This window comes from Strix uralensis, chromosome 2, assembly GCF_047716275.1.
Source record: "Strix uralensis isolate ZFMK-TIS-50842 chromosome 2, bStrUra1, whole genome shotgun sequence".
NCBI lineage: Eukaryota > Metazoa > Chordata > Aves > Strigiformes > Strigidae > Strix > Strix uralensis.
Genome location: NC_133973.1, coordinates 113351000 through 113372516, shown reverse-complemented (window position 1 = coordinate 113372516; position 21517 = coordinate 113351000).

Sequence of the window (21517 nt, the reverse complement as noted above, 5' to 3'; positions counted from 1 at the left end):
GAAGATTCAGTGGAAGTATATGGGGAGAAAAAACATCCCTGCCTCGGAAACCAGGCCTCATCACCTATGCTGTTTAAGGAACAGCGTGTTTCTCATAGGAGAAAGACACCAAGCTGCTTTTACATGCCAGTTTTCCTAAAGCTGTGTAGAAGTTGGTATATATCTTAGTATCTTACAACTGACAAACTTTTTATTTCCCAAGCCAACACATTCACCCTTGTAAGAACAACCTTCTCACAACTTGCCTGTATTCCTAGCAGTATTCCTCAGTATTTTTTAAAATTATCTAAAACATGGATGGGTTTAAGTCTTTGCTGGTTGACTCCTTTCACACATACTGTCACCTTGCAAGTCACTGCCACCGCAGACTGAAGACCCCATCTTTCACCAGTGCCCCGCTGGCTCGCACAGTCAGCGGCCAAGGAGCACGGTCTCACCGGGAGCCTCTCGGCAGCCGAACCACAGTCCCGCTCCTCTCCCCACAGAGCAGAGCACCGATTGCAGCGTCTCCTTTTTCTGCTTTACGATTTCACGTCACCCTTCTGACTCATTATAGACCTGCACCCCGAGCTAGGATTCGGGTTTAAGACCTCCTTGCTGGCAGATACTACCGGCACTGCACGTTTCCCTGAAAATCCCAGATTTTACGTCCTTCGATACTCTCCATTCTTCTGTTTCACACCCCGAGCATCTCCCCTCCCAAGCGGGGTTACGTGACCCGCGACACTTGCTGCCTGTCCTGGCGGAGATCGGCCCCGGCATCGCGTAACGCGGCGCCCAGGCCGTCTCCGAGCACTCGCCGCCGCAGCGGGAAGCGTCTCCGGCCGGCTCGCCCGCCCTGGGCCGCTCCCGGCGCCGGCAGCCCGGCTTCACCACCCCAGCGCCGGGGCCTGCCCCGCCCCACAGCGCGGCGGCCGCCTGCCGCCCCCTCCCCACGGAGCGGCGTGGTGCCGGTGGACCCTCCCGGGGCTGCTTCGCTTCCCTGAAAGGCTGAAGGCAGCCGCGCCCGCCGCACGCGTGCCGTGCCGTGCCCGCCTCACGCCCGGCGCGGCGCGGCCCACCGCCCCCCTCGCCTCTCGGGGCGTCCCGGCGGGGAGGAGCCGCCCGCCCCGCCCCACGCAGGGACCTCCGGGCGGGGCGGCGCGATTCCGCGGCTGAGTGGGGCTGCCCGGAGCCGCCTCCGCCTTCCCGCTCCCCCCGCGGCGGCGGCGGCGGCAGGACCCAGGTGAGAGCGGGGCGGCGCCGGGCGCCGCTGAGGGAGGGCCCGGCCGGTTGCGGCGGCGGCTCCCGATCGCGAAGGAGGGGTCGGGCGGAGGGAGGCCGGGCTCAACTTGACAGGAGGGAGGGAGGGAGCGAGGAGGGAAGGAGGCGCCGGTGGCTGCGCTCGCCGGGCGCGGGTGAGTGCGCTGAGCTGGAGCGGGCGGCGGCCGGCGTGGGGAGGGGAGCGGGCGGCTGAGGCGCGGCGCGTCCCCGGCGGATGGCGGGCGGCTGGGGCGGGGAGGCGGCGCTCGGCCGCGCCCCGGTGAACGAGGAGAGGCGGGGACACCGGGCGATCCCCGGCTCCGTTCCGGGGGCTTGCGGCGGCGTCGTCTCTTCCCTCGCGGCCCGGAAGAAAGTTTTGGGGATGTCGGTGAGGTGGGGGCTCCCCCATCCCCTCAGCCGCCCGCCCGCGCCCCTTCGCCTTCTCCACAGAGCCCGGCCGCCAACCGGCGGGCGCCCATCCCGCCGCCGCCTTCGCTCAACGCCCGATCGGAGACAAAGCCGCCGCCCCACCTGCCGCCCCGGCCCCGCTCCCCGCCGCAGGGCCGCCTCAGACGGCGGGGAGCGGGACACGGGCCGGCTGCCCTGTCAGTGACGGGCGTGCGGAGAGACAGGGGCCCGCTGAGCGCCAGCAAACTTATTTTTAGATGTGCCTCCCATCTCAGTGCATCTTAAAAATAGCATAGTTCTTATTTAAGGAGTGGGAAAGAAAGTGGTTCTGGAGGCCTCGTGGTGGTTTTGTCTTTTTTAAAAGGCAATTTTTAAAGGAAAAAAATCGTTTCAGCGGTATAAGCAGCTGTGGGTTGGTTAACACCCACAGGTGCACGCAGGATGCTTTAACTATATCTTCATTAAGGTCACCCCGTAAGCACGTGAACAAAGGTACTCATGGCTTTGTCCTCCGCAGTGTGTCTTCAGCGTGAGATGCAAGGTCTCGCGCACATGCACACCTGATCCACGCAATACTTGTTGTGGGGTGACTCGAGCTTTTTTCATCTGTTGTTTTCTTCGTTTTCTGTCCTGTCACTTCTCTCTGGAACGCCTTGCAACATGTGGGTGATGCAGGTTGAAGGAGTGATAGCAGGCTGCAAGGATCAGGACTGCTTATTATGTTGTAAATTAACCTTTCGGTTTTGTTTTAGTTACTGTATCTCAGCTGATTCTGGTGTCAGAACTAGCATAAAATAAGCGGGTCTTACTGTGCCAAATGTGTAAAAATACATAATTTGTATCAATGATCTCATCATGACTGCTCACAGAGGAGAATTCTGATTTTTATTTTAAAACCACTACAAATATATGGGAGACTTGTGTAAATGAAAAAGGAGTATCTCCAATAGAGAAAGGAATTTTGAGAAAAAAGAATTGAACGGTAGAGTATTTTAGATTGGAAAGGACCTTTGAATGTTCTCTAGTTCTGTCCCCCCACTCAAAGCAGGTCCAGTTCGATAAGGTTGCTCAGACCTTGTCTGGGTGAGCTTTGAGCATCTCCAAGGATGGAGATTCCAGTCCCACTGGTTATGGTGGTGCCAGTGTCTGACCACCTTTGTGGTGAATTTTTTTTTTCTTAATCTAATGGCAATTTCCTGTGTTGCAGTTTGTTTGTGTTTCCTCTTGTCCTGCCACTGTGCATCTCATATCCATCTGTGGGTGATCGTAGTCATGTGCATCTGTAGTTCTAGAAGCTAGTAAAAACCATGTTAGTGTGCTGGACCAAAGGGTGGATTGTTTCATGACATTGTTCTAAGTATAATTGCTAGATTTTATTCTCATGTATTGGAAACTTATTCTTCCTAAGCATTTGCTTAACATTTCCTATTTATTTGAATGTGGTTAATAGCAGATTAGCATATTAATTTAAAATGCATAAATACCTTATGAAGACTATTTGTTGTTTTCTTTCTTTAATCAAATAAATGTCTCAATTTACCCATCTCTGGGTAAATCTCTGTTTTTTTACCCATCTCTGTTTGTCCATTGGCCTTGTGTTCCTTAACGTGACTTTGAGACAGTTTGCTCCCAACTTTTGCTAGAGTGTTATATTACATTAACAGTGTCATATAGTCTCTTGGAATGACAGAGTCTACTCATTTTAATAGAAGGAAAGCTTTTTGACTTTAATCTTGAAATAGATTTTCCTTGTGAAGGGATGTGCCTTGAACAATACAGTACAACCTGTTATTACTGGGAAGTTGCCTTTATACTACATAGGCGTTGTTTAATGCTCTGAAGAAGCCTTGGCTGATATTTATGATGCTGTTGATGTGGTAAATGATGCGGGCACCTTTCTTCATTCAGCAGAAAAAAAAATGTTTTTAGGCTGTGCAGAATAGAAATCTGCATGTTCTTCATCATGACACATGACTGCCAAAATTACTGGTTTCTTAATTTGTGTAAATTCTTGGATGTTGCTGGTAATATTTCAAAAGCAGGAGAATATATTTGTAATGTGGTTCATAGTATGTCACTTCTGGATGTGTCTGGGTAGAATTTCAAAACATTAGTGTGATGCTGCTTAATAGCAAATGCTTCTGAGTAACTCATGCTTTCCATTAGAGCCATATCAAATCATTTATTAGAAGCTGTTTGAATGGCTGGCTGCACTGAATTTGATGATATTTGGAATCATTTGATAAATAATTTAACTTACTCTTACAGATAGCATCTGCCATTTTATAATGATGGAAACACCTGACAGTTATGCTCATTGGCTTGTATTAATTGTAGTGAGCTTCCACTCAGGGAGAAATCAAATGTGTGGTGTTTTTTTATTGCTGTTGGTTTTTATTATTTTATTTAGTCCTGTAATGCTTATGTGAATCTTAGATATTCTTGATCTGTATGAACCTCTTCTGTAGGCTTACTGAACTCTAGATTATATGTTTGAGACTTTAGATTTTACTACTAATATTTTAGGACTCTTAAGATAATATTTTCTGTTTCAGAAGTGGTCTACTTAGTTTATTTATGTTTTTCCCAGTCTCTATTGATCTCCTGTTAGCATGTCATTATGGCAAAATAAATAAACTAATGACACATTTCCCTAAAATAAAACTTTTTGGTAGGGTATAAAGGGTTTATTTTATTTGACAGTATTTGAGAATAATTTGCATAGTTGCTAAACCAGTTTATATTGGACTGTTAAGATCAAATTTGGGAAGGGGAGATCATCATATATCTGCAAGTGAACCAGGATAGCAGTGATTTATATAAATTTCAGTCTGAATTTGGACGAGAACATAAAACTGGGAATGCACTTGTTAGACTCATGAATGGTTTGCTTATTGTAGTGTGTACAGAAGGGCTTTAACATTGTTGTTATAGAATAGAATTTCATAATGCAGCTCATATGCTTTTCAGTTTTATGGCCTGGAGGACTGAATCTTGGAACGGCTGTGCTGAATTAAACCTGGGGTCTGTGACAATGACTTAATACCAGATGCTTCAGAGGGAATTGTAAGAACAAATGTGAGATAATTTGCATCCCACAATCAAGGTGAATCCGATGCGTTGTGGCTTTGGAATTGGCTTAAAACCCAAATAATGTTTAATAGCTTCTTCAGATGTTATTATGCATAATTATGATAATTTTGGATATGCTTGTTGCTGATATGCGTAGCCAGTCTAGATCTATGATTAATTTGGGGGGCAGCTAGTTTATGCAGGGGTTTTGCTTGCTTGCTTGATGCCAGACTGTTTACAGACTCAGGCCAAATTCACTGAATATTTTCCACCAGATTCAACGATTCCGGCTAATGTGACATTTGGGAAAAAGAGGTGCTTCTGCCCACGTCCTTAAACTTCAAACTGCAGTGGGGACAACACTCATCTGGGTATGAAACCTGCCCAGTTGCAGATTTCTATTCTGTTTGTTTTGGAGCAAGGTCTGGAACAGAAACTGCTTCCCATTATCACCAGTTTGTAGGATGGTCTGGGGTGTGTATCTCTCAGCTTCTCCCATGGCATTGAAATAGAGACCGTGCCCATGCTTGCTAGTCAGGTCTTTTATTTTGGACTTGGGAAACTTGTGAAGTTTGTGTTCCAATGGCTGTCCTAGTGGGTGTTCAAGTATTTTATATATAAACAGCATCATCAAACAACAAATGACCCTCTAGCCTGATACGTACTTAGTTGAGTCTCCTGAACTATGGGCTTGACTTAAAAGCGGGGGGGGGGGGAAGTGTTGTTATAGTACAGGCTATTTCTGAATATTGCTCAATTCCAGTATCAGTATCATCTTGTATGTGGGATGCTTATCATCTCACATTTATCCTTAGAGTCTGTTTCTGAATACTGTTATATTCCTGATGTTGATGGCTTCTGGTAAAAATAAGTTGTGTGCTGTCTGAATATGTATTTATGAACATGTCCAAATACTACGTGGTAGAATGGTACCAGTCAGTGTTATCCAGTAAACACCTGTGAACCTAAGCATAGATTTCATTGTAGTATTGCTTAGGAATTTTTGCTGACTTTTCTGAACTTTATAGTTCTTGCATGCAGCCCTGTGGAGGCTTTTGAAAGGTTTGCTGGTGAAATTCTGCAGTACCTTCCAGGAGCTCCTGACAGGCTCCACGCTACATTTGAGGACTTAGGTGTTTGAACTTTGATTGAAATTGCACAGAGTGCTGTTCCAAATCAGTGTTCCTTCAACTTCTGTGTGAGGTGGATGACTTTACATTTCTTCTTTTCTAGAAAGAAATCCATGACTTTATATAAATGTACGCACACACCAAACTGGCCCTGAAAGGAGTGCCATAGCTCCTGCTCGAGGGTTATCTCTCCTAGACTAGAAATCAGTAGGCCACTGTGCTCCACCAGTTTAAGTGATTGGTTGCTAATATTTATATTAATGTATCATCCAAACCTGTTTTTCACAGAACACTTTGTGTTTGCAACACAACCACTTGTTCTGTGCTAGTGGCATCGTTGCTGCAAGCATCTATAGCAGGAGACTGCTATAGATGGCAGTGTCAGGCAGGAGAAACGAAGGGAGAATTTTTGGTGACTACAGTCACAGGAGGTGAGAACTAAATTTAAAACCTGGATTTCTGCCCCTGATAATTGAAGTTTTCTTTCCCAATATAGCCTTGGTAAAAATCATCGCTTTTATTGACTTTTTGTTATGTTATCCATGTCAACCAAGAAATCTCCTTAGATATTTTAGGCAAATCTCTAAAAGCATAGAGGTAAAAACATAGTCCATGTTCACTCTCATACTTAGGACTCTGTACTCTGTCCTGATCCAATGTCGGGGGAGGTTTCCATATGATCCCAAGAGCGAGACTAAGATACAAACGAGGTCAAATGCCGTATACTCAAAAAAGGTTTTATTATTAAAAAAGTGAAGAGGGATAGCGATAGGACAGAATGGAAGGAAAAGACAGAAATAAAGCAAAGATGCGGGATAGGGCTGCAAGAATAGTCACCGCCATGGATCCAGCGATGTCAGGTTGGTCCTCAGTCTTCAGTTCTTCAGTGGTGGGTGCACACCGATCTGGCTTCGATGGTGGATGCACACTGAGCAAAATTCTCTGCTGCCTTTTTAAGTTCATCGTATCTGCTGATTAGCATATCTGCTCACCTTTAGGTTTTTTTTTTCCTCTGGTCCAACAGGTTTTGTTGCATCTGGCTTCAGGGCAGGAACGTTTGCCTCTTGTCAGTTCATTACCAACGCATGTATGGGGTCTGGCCTACACAATAGAGCCACAAATGGCTACAGGATGGGGCCAGCTCAGTACAGCTCTGCCCCTTTGAGGCTTGTCTAAAGAGTCTGGACAATGCAACCGCAAAGAAGTGGGGGGGTGCATCCTTCAATACACTCCCGCTTCTCTGGGCGACATCCCCCAGACCAATTCACAGGCCGCAGCAGCATCTCTTGGAGGTTTGCACTGACACAAGCAAGCTTTGAGGCAGTCATAGGACATTTCAGTCTCTCACAGACTCGTTTCTTGAAAATTTGTACTTTAGAAAAAAAAAAATTCTCATAAATCCCTCATGCTATTTTTAAATGAGCTGGGACAAAGCATGTGATAATACAAATAGTGTTACTAATGTCTATAAAATACTAGCTCATGATTCACGGTAGAGCTTTTTTTTTTTATTTTAGTTATGTAAGGGCACAGATAATTAGAGTACATTGAAAGGAGTTTAAATACAAGTGTCAGTCATAATTGTAAATGAGTGATAGTTAGGATGTGGATTTATTAAATTCTTTGCATCATAGCACGTGGTATGTCTTGGAACAGAAATTGCAAGGCCTCCAGAGCAGGCCATGACAGGGCATACAAAGTTGGCTTAGGGTTCCATGTCAGAACACCTCTCTGGAGTGAGACTGGAACTTTCTGTACACTACATACGTAAGGGAGCGGAAGACATTCAGCAGTGCTATAGGATATTGCTATCTTCTAAGTTGAATACTAGGTGCATTCTTATTTGGGTAGGAATTGGTTGTCAGAGATAGGCTCTTTGCACAATAGGTCTCTGAAAAAGATTCTTTATCTCAACTTGTGGCAGACTTTATTTAGGAACAGAGCACCTACATTCATTGCAGGACTTTCACTCTGATCAAATGTGTACTGGACAAGTTGTATAAAAATAACACAGTGGAGTTCTGGTGTTTTCTTTTAGGGATTAAATCAGCTACTACATCCTTTTTATTAATATTTTCTTTCAGATGTCTTTACAAAAAATCTAATTCTATGCAAAAGCAAAAATAATTTGAATAGATGCTATTGTTCTTTGGAAAAAATGCTACATAGTTTTGTACTTGGTATAAAGAAAGTACAGACTGATGCTTCCAGAAAGCAGCTGATTTTCTCTTATGGTAGAAGCAGGCTTACTTGTTGAGAGTGACAACCTTACTGCTGCTGGGCAAGAGTGTGATTTTAACCTCTGTGATGAAATACCACAAATGATCCTGCAGTTAGTGTTGGCACTGAGGGTGAAATGACAGACAAGTAACCTAATAATTGTTTGTAATTGTACTACATCAGTGTAGACTGCTGTTAAGCGGGTAATTCCATACATTTCTGTTTTAACAAGTAATTTTAACAGACTTCACAGAATTCATCAATCTCTCCTTTTCTTTTTGCCCCAGTGTGGTGAGTTTTGGAATGAGTTAGAAGGAAAGCTGTATGCATTAACTTAATCAGAATTTGTTCTGAAATTGTTTAATGGATCCCGATTAGTCTATAGATGCACTTTGATCTTGGTTATTATTAAAAGAACATTTGCAGTACCTTAAAATTCTACATTTTATATAGATAAACAGTTGTATGCATTGCTTATTTGAGATATTTGTAGCAGTACATATTCTGAGAGAGGTTGGTTTGTCTGTTAAAAGTTTCGTTAGACAATCTTTGTTAGAAGATTTTAAATTAAAAATAAAATAACATGATCTGCATCTTTCATATTATATTTGCCTATTTCTTCTGTCTCCTGATTAACTGTAGTGCAAGCCTGTCCTCATGTGACGTCTGGAGCTAGTAAAGCTCATTTTCTTAGAATTATTATCTTATGGTTCATCTGATGATTATGATCAATGGTTTTACTATGTTGAAGACATGATAAAGTTTGTCTCCATGTATGCTCTGCTAATGTGTAATATGATGTGAATCCATACTCCAGCCTTTATCTCATTCAGGGCACTTACTGGAGCTGTTCATCAGAAGCTTGTTCTTCACTTGGCCATCTGTTTCTCTAAAGCATGTAGCAATTTAACTACCTTTGAGGTTGCTATCCTGTCAAAAATCAGTAATATCTGCCAAGTGGTTGAAAACTACTGGGAGGGGAAGAGAGAGATGTTTGCAGACCTTGTGATCACATAAGCTTCTTAGCTTTAGCAAAGCAGACTTGAAATCTGTATTTTAATTATTCTGCAGCGCTTGGGATTCTGATGCTCTCCTTAAAGAGATATATCTCAAAAAAGAAAATGGTTTGTGTATGAGAAGTTTAAAAAATGTGCTGAAACCAGATAATATTTCTTGAAATGCCTAGTGTCAACAGCAGACTCAAAAAAATCCTGGTTTATTTTTAATAAAATATCAGACATACATTTAAAATATTTTTTCATGAATTCTAAGTTTCCATGGATATTTTGAAAGCAGTAATAGCTACAATTTATTCAGGCAAGACGTTCTGATGAGTGTGTGTTTTACAGCTTAATATCCTGCATATCTTTGCAAGAGTTTGTACAAGGAATGCAGAGTCACTGCATCATGTGGGATTGGGGCACCTGTCAGAAATTATAGCTTTAACATATGCTACAAATATAAAGCTCCTGCTCCTCCTATTAGAAGTACTTGTGGAGTCATATACTCTTAACACAATGTTTGACTCAGTTTAAGTAGGGATGGGTTTTATGATATGTTATTTCAGTCTGGCCTGTTGCAGTGTTGTTTAGCAATCTTGTCTGGAAGTCATATTACAGAAGTTGTCTTGAAATTAATCCATACCATGCAAATAGGAAATTGTCCCAACACAAATGAAAATCAATATCCTGGTTTTTTTAATTGCAGAAAGAAGAACATAAAACTCTTTTCTGTTGATAATGATTAATCACAATTAAACCTTGCAGCACTGAGAAGTGTGCTATTGGTACTGACATGCTGTACGTTCTCAACAGTTTAGTCATACTGTATAAACAGGAGATGAGAAGTGAAATCCCGGAGAGATAAAAGGAAAAGCAAAGATTTCTAAAATAAACATAATTTCTAAATTAAGGAAAATTGACTGATTTGAAGGCATTGTAGGAAGTGAGAATGAGATGGGGATGGGGTGAATGAAGAGCATAATAAAGGATTAAGGGGGAGAAATTGCCATTTACGGAAGAAGAGAAATGAGGGCAGGTGAAGCCTTTTGAAAATCAGCAGTGTCCCAGTTGAAGTACAGCATATAACTCTGCATCTACTAATTTGAATACATTCTTCAAAAGAGTCTGTTACTCTATTTCATGTCAAGATGACTTTTTGAGTATCTTCATACATTTCATTGCACTATTTATTAGCTGTAACCAATTTGTTAGTCATAAATCACCTAGGACTGATTCTTCACTCTTCTCAAAAGTTTTCTACTTTTTCTTCTCAGTAGACAAACATTGTTAAGTCTGGGCAGTCAGTGTCAGAACCACGTGAAAATTCTGTAGGGCTGATTTTCCCTGTTTAGGGACAACACTGGAAGGTGTAACTAGGACTCTCTGTGACCACATAAGCTTAGGAAAGTCATGCTGCAGTAATACTTCTTCCCCAGTCTAAGTGTGGAAAGCAAATAGACTATGGCCTTTTATAGTAGTCTCATGAGAACACAGCAGGTGCCCTTCAGAACAAAAATAATTGGTTTATGTTGCTCTTGCAGTTCATAAAATGCTTAATGATACCATCTTGTAAGGTAAAAATACATAATTTGTTTCCATTTTTTGTATATATACAGTATCTTGTATACTAGATGGAAAATGCTGCCATCATAAAAGGAAGAGAGAACAGCTGCCTATATATTTAGCCCTGACTGTTGTCTTTTGGGTCATATTGAATGCTTCTGAAAGGAGGAGGGAAGGACAGTTACCCTCCAGGAAGTTATGATCCAGCTTATGATGAGCAGCTTCTGAGGTGTAACGAAGAGGAGGAAGGGGGGAGAGAGCCAGAAGCTGCAGTTAAAGGCTGAGACAGAGGAGCATGGGTCTGCCTCCAGAGGAAGCCAAGTCCTCAGTGGCTACTTCTGTACCACTATGTCCGCAGGTCTGGATCTGGACACGATGCTAAGCTGACCTCAGTCTGGAGCAGCTCTGTCGTAGAGAGAATGAAATCAGATCCAAGGGCAAGCTGACTGGTGAGCGGTATAGTCAGCTGGGGTTTGGTGTTTGGGCTTGCTTCGTGTCCTTCCTTTTCTTCTCCAGTGTAGACATGGCTCAGAAGTAATGGGAAAATAAAAGGTTGGGTTTTAGGGAGCTAAAGCTATACAAGCCAATTTGTTAGTGATGTTATTTGGAAGAAGTTGTTCTAAATGATTTATTAGTCCTTGGAGGAGACTATGTGGATATTTTTCTCCCTAGGAAGTGGCTGAAGATTGGTGGGTTGGAAATAAGGTCCAGAGGAAAGAACAGTTCCTGCATGGACATAGTTATGGGTTAGATTTGGTTTTGAGCTTTTTAAATAGCGTCAACAGGCAACAAACCAGCTTGGATTCTTCTTGTGTGCAGTTACATTGCTTAAGGTTCCTATTTTTGTATTGGAATAAAATACAACTTTAGAGACCAAAAGTTGTAGTTTGGGGGCTTCTTTTCTTCTTTTCTCTCTTTTTTCTTTTTTTTTTTTTTTTTTTTAACAGTCTCACTTAAAAGTGGGATGGGGAAACAAGACTGTTCCATCTGAAGTCTGCATTGGGTTTCAGCTGCAAATGCTAATGCAGTTAACACAAATATGAGGCAAAATGGAATAGTCAAGAACATGTTCTTATCTCTGACAGATTGAACAGTGCACAAAGTTCTTTGTAAATGCAGGTATTTAATATTATGACATGACTAGCTTTTGCCAGCTTTCCACTGAATTTTTTGAGTGAATTTACAATTTAAATTTATAAGCATATTTAAAGAGTTCTGGTTTTCTTTAAGGCATTGTTAATTATAAAAATGGAAAAGACTAAGATTTCCTTAGTTCCTACGGTCAAAGTTATTAGTGGAGGGAAGCACACTGTGTAGCTGCCTTTTTTTCATTGTCTTTAAATTGCTATGCTGTCTTTTTCCTATCACTGCTTGCTTTCTTCTACCTTGTAAACATTGCTGTGGAGTCTTTTTTCCCTCAATAATTCTGGTCAAGCAATTCACATGCTAATACCTAGCTTTGAGGTATATGGTAGCAGTATCTAAGGTCCTGGTATTCACAAATGAGTCTCCATTCTCTGAACAATCTGATTATGTTCCCCTTCCCTTGGGAGGATCCACGCAATGCCTCCAGGACTCTAGAACAATTTGTGAGTGATGAAAGTCTGGTGCTACTTAGGCCACTGAATCCATCTGACAAAGAGGAGTATTGAAATGATGTTCAAAGCAATCTGTAATATTAAGACTCTGCTTCTTACTTCTGCTACTGTTAAAAGGTGAAGGAAAGGAGGAAATGTCTGAGCTGGTTTTCTGTTGTTTTCAAAGATTTAGATAAATTGTATAGTTTGGTGGTGGTTCCCCCCCCCCCCCCCCCCCCCCCGGGAGATGGAGAAGAATAGATATATCCTTAATATGCCACATAAGCCATATTTGAGCCTTGCTGTGGCAGGTAAGTTCTTTATATACAGTTTGTGGGGCTCTGGAATTACTACAGTAGCAGTTATAGATTAGTGTTTTATTATATCATAAAAACTGTTTGAAAAAGTGCAAAAGGCAATGATTAAACTGCTACCTATTGGTAGAGTACTGTGATATTGTGCTGGTTGAAAAGTTAACATCAGTATGCTTGCAGATGGCAGGTAACTTTGCTTACTGGAAATTACAGAAGATTCTGAATAAGTTTGTGTTGTGTGAAATTCAGTGTTGACATGTATTTGGAACTACTTCTTCAACAAAAGGAATAACATAAAATACAGATACACCATTGAGACATCAGAGTAAATAATTCTCTGTGTTGCTGGCTTAATAGATAAATTAGGCCCCAGGATTATTTTTTTCCTGACCCAAACATATGAATAAGTTGTCAGCAAAGACATTAAGATTACTGTTTATGTACAGTCATTTGCTGTCCAGAAAGAGAGCAGAAATAGAAGTCAGAGACTGGCAACAATGATAAATAGGCTTTGGAAAACAGTCCATATAAAACCAGATTGAGAAGATTGGCACTTTTCAACTTTTTCCACTTAGAACTATATGCAGAATACTAGCCTTTATGAAGAAAGGGAATTGTGTGTTCTGTCTACCCTTTTTGACGGAAGAGTAAAGACTGTGTAATAAAGTAAAAAAACCTCAAGTATGCAAGAAGTTCTTTTTAGATGGTGTGTCATTAACTGACAAAAATATCCGAGCAATGATAAGATGCTGATATTTCTACAACAAAAGATTAGATGTTTAAATGTAATATATGTATGCAATATATAAATTACTTCAGTATTTTTCAGATTGCTTCTGCTATAAATCCTTTTGCTTCAAAATATAAGCAAACTAGATGGAGCAACTAAAAAAAACCACTTTTCCAATCCAGAATTGTCCACTGACGAATTTCTTGCACCTTCTGTCAAACCATCTGCTACAGGCTAATGAACAGACAGCATGCTGGATTAGATGAAGCACTCGTATGAGGTATTTTGATAGCTCCTGTGTTCCTTTCAGTGGGAACTCTGTGGTTAATGAAGCTTAGAGTTAAATTTTTGGGGGGGGGGGGGGGTGGGCAAAGTGTTCTTGCTATGAGCTTCCGCACTGCAGGGTGCTGTTGACAGAGAGGGGTGACAAACCCACATCACTGTTTTTGAAGCACATTTCAATGTTTTCTTATAAGCCTTCATTTAGCAGAAGAACATCTCAGTAACCCCTGTCAGGTGCCCATGGGAAGTAATGACTGAATTGAGAGGAGTGCAGAGTTGTGCCCATTTTGGGCTGGGGGATCTGCATAATTCCAGACATCATACATCATTCCATAGTAGAAAGCAGGTATCGCTGCTGGAGCTACAGCCTAGCTAGAATAAATACCAGCTTCATTTTGGGATGTACCTGAGATCTCTGTCTCTGAGGAGGCACCACCATCGCCTCTTAGAGTTTCTTCCTGCTGCGGCTCTAGACATGATACCACACAAACATTTTTTTCCTGCGGTGGCAGACACAGATGTGTTTGAAGCTGTGTACAGACTAGCAGAGAAAGTATTTATTTCTTTATTTAATTCCAACATCTGCCCTTTTGAAGTATTCTTAAATATCCTTCATAGGAGTATTTGTGAGGTGTCCAATTTTACTTTGTAACTTAATCATTCTTGTATTTGTCAGGATTAAAAAAGGTTAATGATGCCATTTGGTCACTAGTGATTCCTATGGTTACTGTTGAACTATGAGCTGCTTGTAAGGATCAGAGGTCCAGTACCAACAACAGTAGGGTGGAAGTGACTGGCATCCAGGTGTGTTACCATCGGAGCTGTCAGCACTGCTGGTGGCTTTCAGTCTCTAGACCAGCTCATGATCAAAGCAGAAGGTGGTCACTGAACACTGGTGGTGCTCTTCCTGCAATACAGTAGCTGTGGGTTTGCCTGCTAACCCAGTGTTATAAGCAGTTGGACTGAATCTGTGTTGGCCTATCAAGACTCCTTGCTGGAGTCTTTTGCTAAATTACATTTCCTCTCTTTTAGACAATAATATTTGGTCATTGTTATTGGCATTTTGCATGTACATCAACAATGCAATTGTTTTCTTTTGTTTGATTGTTGTTTTTTATAAAGGGTTAGAGAGTGAGCATGTCCAGGTGTTCCTCAACACCACAGATACACTGTGTGCTGCTTTGCTAGCAGCACTTCTGATGGCTTAAAACTTTTGCGAAATCAACTGTGACCTTGCAGTTATGCCACTGCGAGAAGATCCACAAAGTGAAAAACCATTATGGTCATATTGGAACAGTCTGTGCATTATGCCCACGTACACTGCATTAATAACCAAACTTTGGAGCAATTAATTTTTCATACAATCTGATATTCAGCCTGTTCTCTTTGATGTATTTAATGAACTTCCCTAATACAGTAAGTTTTATGTGGATAGCACACAAACTGAAAAAAGAGCTACAGGTATTACTGATAGATCAACCTATTTCAGTCCATGTTTTCTGTCCTAGCATAACTTGAGTGACTTCATATTTTCAATGTGCCTACTTTCAATAAACTGACCAACTTAGTTTACACCACTCTCAAAGAGGGCAAGAGCTGTCGCAGCTCATTTGTCATCCCTCATCTCCCATAGCTGTGCATAAATCCATAGAAGTTAAAAGTAGATTTGGGGACTTCCTGTACTTAATGTAACTGGGTTGTGATCTCCATTTTGTAACTGAAAAGGCTCTGACATCTCTGTAAATACTTATTTTAATTGTTTTATTTGAGGGGATGTCAATTAAACCCAGAAACTAAAGTTGCTGATCATAAGCATTCTGGTGATTAACTAGTGATATTGTATAATGCAATTCTGTAGGGAGTCTGTTTAATTTCTACACAAAATATAACCAAATGATCTAAGACCAATCTGTTCAAATTTCTCTTTTTTTATTTTTCTCACTCTGCCTCTCTATTTACCAGTTTAGATGCTTTAAAAACATTTGAGTTTCCTGAAGCATGTCCAAATTCCTTCAGGATTTGGGGGGGGGGACATGACTGATTTATAGGTCTTAAGTAGGTTTTCTGTCCCAAGCAAGGCCATGTAAAGGGTAACTGTAGTTTCACCTGTGTGAGACCTGGATCTTCCTCAGTTCACACCTGGGGACCAGGATTTGCTGCAGCATCTCAACCGGCACTAGATGCTTGTGTGTGGGCAACTGAATCAAGCCCCTACTGCCATTATCAGCGGCTGCAAAACTGTTACAGTATCTTGGAGCTACAAAATCCTATTGATTTATGAAATAAGTCCTCAGAAATATCTCAAGGAAAAATACTAAGGTCAGAAATTTTATAGCATCAGATGTTTTTAATGAGACTAGGAACATCATTAAATGAACTTTTAAGATACAGGCTGCTATACCGTAATTCTTTTAAATTTGTCTGTATCCTCACTGCTGCTGGAAGGAGCAGTCCCATTCAACGTCACTAAGTGCATTAAGCTTTAATAGCAATTTGGGCCAGATCCAGTCTATCATGACAAGTAATCTTCTAGATCAAAAACATCTTAAAATTTGGAGTGTAGTTATATCTGTCTTTGAATAGATAGTGTTGCTATTTTTAATTAAGTTTGAACTATTTTATTTTGATTTAGCTTCCATTTAATCTTAGCAGTCCGAATGAGGAGGTATTGCAGCCAGTAACTGCCTGGAGTTTTCTTTTTTTGTTTTCAGTTTAAAAGATTTGAAAACTGTTTGTTAATGTGTATAGTGCAGATTGTGGCAGGACAGAAAGGTGGGTGGGTTGTTATTCTAGAGTTTTTTTCCTAAAGATTGAAAATAAATCTACTCTAGCTTGCTTTATTTGACCTCACACTTATGAATATCAGCTGTAGAATATTGCTGTACAATTTGAACAAAAGAATGCCAATAGTGAGTCTTCATCATGCTACATATGATTCAGAAAGCCCTATGGATTTTGGTCAGAGGGAAAAATATGTTAGATGGGAAAATAACCGTATCCAGCATAGCCTTGTTTAATATTCATCATAGGAGTTTGACCACTTAAACAAAGACATTGTTGAGACTTAGCTGGCGGTCAAAGTGAAGGATAACAAACATAGCATTTTTTACACAACAATGTCAAAATACCCAAGTTTGTTCAAGGAAAGATTTTCAAGTAGCAGTTTATTTGCTGTTACAAATAATAAACATTTTATTCTCTAAAGAAGTATTTTCTGTATTTTTTTAATTAACGCGATCTAAGTTTTATGACAAGGCTTAACAATAAGGTTTCATTTCAGGATGCTGATAGTTTTCAGTACTTCCAGCAGAAATTTGTTAGTATTATCAGTTTCTGTGGTTAGGCTTTTATAAAAAAATTCTGCTTATTTGCTTGAATAATTACCATTATAATTTAATTAGGAAGTATAATTCATGTAGGTAGGCTTATACTGTTCTCCTTTTGGATCAAAGAACGAGAGCCTAAACAATTGCAAGTTCAAGCTCTGAAATCTTATTATCTTAATTTTATGCCACAAAAAGTCAATTAATGCAAGATATATTTCAGTCATGCCCTATTTATGGAGTTGTTCATAGCTTGTATTTAGGAAAGTGACTGAAGTTTGAGGAAGAAAACTTTCTCTGTGTAGCATCCATCTTATGACTGGTACCAGATGCCGAGAGCAGATGCAAACGTAGGGGTTGCCCATCATATTTATGCAAAGAGGACAGCATGTGCACAAGTGCTCATTCAGTTTTATTGATAAACCTCCAGCAGTGTTTCTACAAAAGTGTCATAGGAGACAGTCTCATGTTAGTGTATGACTCTTTTTCTCCTCTGACATTACTTGTGAAGCCTCTCTGATGGGCCCTGTAATAGCTGCAAGGCATTAGGGTTAACGTAGTAGCCTCTGGAGCAGATTTTAGTTGATTAGCTTTGTGCAGTCTGTTTGCCAGGTGAGCTTGCCTGGCTGTGAGACCGTCTCTTCAAACTATTGTAGTCATAGCAAAGGACTGGGGTTTTTTTCCCTGTTGAAATAATTGCAAATTGTACTGTGATCTAAGAGTACTACACTTCATTACTGAGGCTGTAATCTACATTTCTGCCTAGTGCAAATTGCATGGTTTATATGTGAGGAGTAAGAACTGGCTCCTGAGGTCATTTGGTGTAGGTACTACCTAGTGTATTAATGAAGAAATTGAATCAAGAGTGTAAGTTTTGCCTTGTGTGTGGAAGGCGGTCAGGACTGTGCAGTTTCTTAGTTAGCTCTGAGGAAAATTAGTGACTTAGCCAGTGCTTGAGCAGGAGCAAAGAAGCTGAAGGAGGAGGAGTGGCAGTGTGTTTGGCTGAACTGAACTGTAAGTGTAATCCTAGTGCCCTCTGTTGCTGGTAGAGCAGCTTCTGTTGTATGAAAGAAGTGCAATGTACTGAAGGCTGGTAGTTTTATTTCTGCATATGGAGAATTATGGTAAACTGTGTATTGTGAGTGTGTGCATCCCTGGGGCTGACTCAAAATACAGTAAGGAGGTGTGAAGACCTTGTCACTGATGGATGGGAAAAAGTATTTTAAAAAGTGTAACTACATGCATTTTTCAGTGGTATTTGAGGCTGCAGCTTTCTTAGGCAGGACATTAACATCATACCTTACTGGGACCTTAACATTTTTCTGTGTTTGAGCCCAATTGTCAGGGAGCAGCAGGATGAGATTGGCTTGCAGGGGAGACTGCTGGCACACAAAGGTGACAACAAAGAACATAGTGCCACACTACCCAAACAAGAAGAGTGGAGCAGTCTGGTGACAGTATTCAGGGACAGCCAACAGCCCCATTCACCAGACAGGCTTGTAGTTATGAAGCAAGTCCAGGGTCAAGTCAGGACACGTGGCCGCACAGGCATACCTGGAGCATGGCTCAGGCAGGGACCAAGGGCAAGACTGAGCTTCAGTGTAGCTCCCGAGCAAAAGCGGGCAAACCTCAACAAGGCTTTTCATAGCTCATTCCCACACAACTCTTCTCACAGCACTCTGGAAGCATCACAGTGGAGCAAGCTTTGAGCACAACCAGCTGATGCCCTAAGAAGGGGTGAAGAGGTAGTGCACAGAGCCTTGACGCTGACCTTTGAGTATCATCTCTTTGCCTGGAGGAGGTAACTTCAGTCAGCTTCTCTTGTGTTCCTGGACATATTCATTGACAACTATGAGGCTGTGAAAATATTAATAAACTTCTGATCCAATTTGCTTACAGTTTACCCTGTTATCTTCATGTGTATTGAGCTGGGTGGGAAGAAGGTGGATCCCTATGGGACTCCACAAGTGAAGATTTTGGAGAAAAGAGCAGCACAAGGAAACCAATGTGACTTGCTCAGCTCTGTCACAAGACGACTGACACCCACTCAGTACAAAGCTCATAATTTCTACTTTCAAGAGGCAGTAGGAGTCCACTGATGATCAGACCAGACCTGAGGGAATGCTCACCAAGGCTTACAGATCTATAAAGGAGAGCGGGGTCTCAGCCAAGCATAAACCACTAACAGTTTTTCTCTCTAGGTGATATCCATCCTGCTGCAAGACTGAAATGTCTGATATTTTTGAGTTTTTGTGGTATGATACCTCCTTCAGAAAAGTGAATTCTACCTTTTTTTTCCTTTTAACTGTGGGGAAGATAATTAATGCTTAGGGAAATATCACACGGTTCATCATGTTAAAGAACAACGAGGGAACAATATTAAGCACTTACTGGGAAGGGCTACGAGTTCTCTGTATATCACTGTTTCTGTGCTGGTAATACTACAGTTAGATTTTTACATATTAAAGAATCCTTAGAAAGTATGATAATGATATGCTCAAATGCACAACTTGAATCAGTGCTCCCTAGAGATCCCAGCAGAGATATCACAAGCTGAACACCCATGTGAAAAAGCAAGTGTAAGACTGGGGCAAACAGGAAATGTTTGCTGTTCTGCTTTACAAGTTGAGCAAAGGAATGGTGCAGCATTAAAACATTAAAGATGTCTCTTTTGGATTAATGAGATACATGAACAATCATCACAAAGCAGAGGGGAAAGGACGTATGATTGTGTGATGGAACAGCAAAAGGAAGGTGAGAATTAACAAGATCAAGAGTACTGGAGAAACACAGGAAAAAGGGGTGAAGAAAGAGCGCATCAGAAAGAAGAAACTCACTGGAAAGGAGAAATAGCTGGGCCAAAAGCTGCTAGAAAAAGATGCGTTTATTTTGAGGAGACAAAATGATACGTTTAACAATGCTGGAAAACATGAAGAAAGGGAAAGAAAACATTGAAATATAAATTGCATCTTTTGTAGATTGTATAGTACCAAGAAGACTGTCAGATAGGAAGATATTTTTAAATTAAGGTACTTGCTGAAAACAAGTGATTTAGTTCTAAAGCTAAATAGTGATTTTAAAATGTATAGTTTTTAAAGGTGGACCATCTCCCAGTTTGTATAAGGACCATAGGACAGGTAGTGCATCCACACACTAAAGTCCACTCTGAATTTTGCTGGTGGTAATTCAAAGCTACATATTTATACTTAGCAGTAAAAGAGGAACTACCTAGTTCTTAGACACGTTACCGTCTCAATATTGCTGAGCAAATAAAAGTGTATGGTTGATGATGTAAGGAGAGAGGTGTCTGTGTTCATGGTGTAATAAGTAGAATATCAAGTAATCCAACAGCTAAATCTAATATTAGTTTACAGATTCACTGATTAAGGCTAGGAAGTGAAGAATAGCGTTGCCATGGTGAAGTCTATACGATAAAGCACAAGAAGAACGAGCTAGTGAATAATTGATACATGTCTAAGATTAGAAACGATCATTTACAGTGTGCTCTTTGATATTCATGCATGCTTTTTACTTGAAAAAACCTCAGAGAAACACATTAGCATAGACTGTGACAGGTTTTTGCATAAACTTTTAAGAAAAGTACCAATGACTTATGTGTGCAAGAACACACAAATACACAGTTACTGCAGTGCCAAGATTGAGAATTCAGGCATAAACAAAAAAGTTCAAAAACAGAAGGCTTTTAACATGGGATGTATTTGGCCAGGCTGCATGTTACTATATTTCTTAAAAATATAATACATAAATAAGAATGTGCATCATAAGATTCATTAAGACAAGTTGTAACCTTGTGCCTGTGTACTTAGAAAACTACAAAAGAGCTCATAATTTAATTTTTAAAACTTTAGAAGTAATTTAATAAGGTGTCCTAGGCCATCCTGAGTTAAGGAACAGTACTTACAAGTGTCCTGATAAAGTTTAAAGACATGGTTTTTCAAAACGGATAAAAATTTGACTGTTGTTGTGAAGGTATCTATCTCTGAGTAAAGTAATGGAAAGCTGTTTTCTGAGGTAAACATTGTAGATCTGCTGGATCAAAAAACTGAAGGCATCATGCCTTTATAAACAGTTTTGCTTAATAAATGTGTCATTTATTTTTATAAATGTATGATGGAATCAGTGAACACAATAGTTCAAAATACAGTCTAGCTGCCCTGTAGTAAACTTGTATTTGTCATAAATTCCTTTTTAGCAATCCTAGTAGCAAGAGCTATTTTTCATTATTAACTAGCCCCATTAAAATAAATAAAATATGTGCAGTTGGCTTGTATACAACAATCCTGAGGTTGGGGGTGTGGTTTTTTTTTTGTTGCAAGCTGAATGAAATCATTTAGGGGGGGGAAAGAAATTACTGATATGAAGTAATCTCTGCATAAACATTGTGCACTTAATTTCAAATATTTTTCACTCTTAATGCTTTAAGTTTCCAGACCATCTTACAGTAAATGCCTATTAAAGCAAGCATCTCTTCATGTTCTCTAACGTAAATTAAGTTATAACCAGATTATGACCATTTATTTAGAACTTTAAAAAGGACAAATCAGAACAAAACAAAACTAATTCAATAGTTACTGTAAAATAGTGATGGCAAATATCATGGGATAGAATTGAGAGAAGCCTTAAAGAAGGATGGC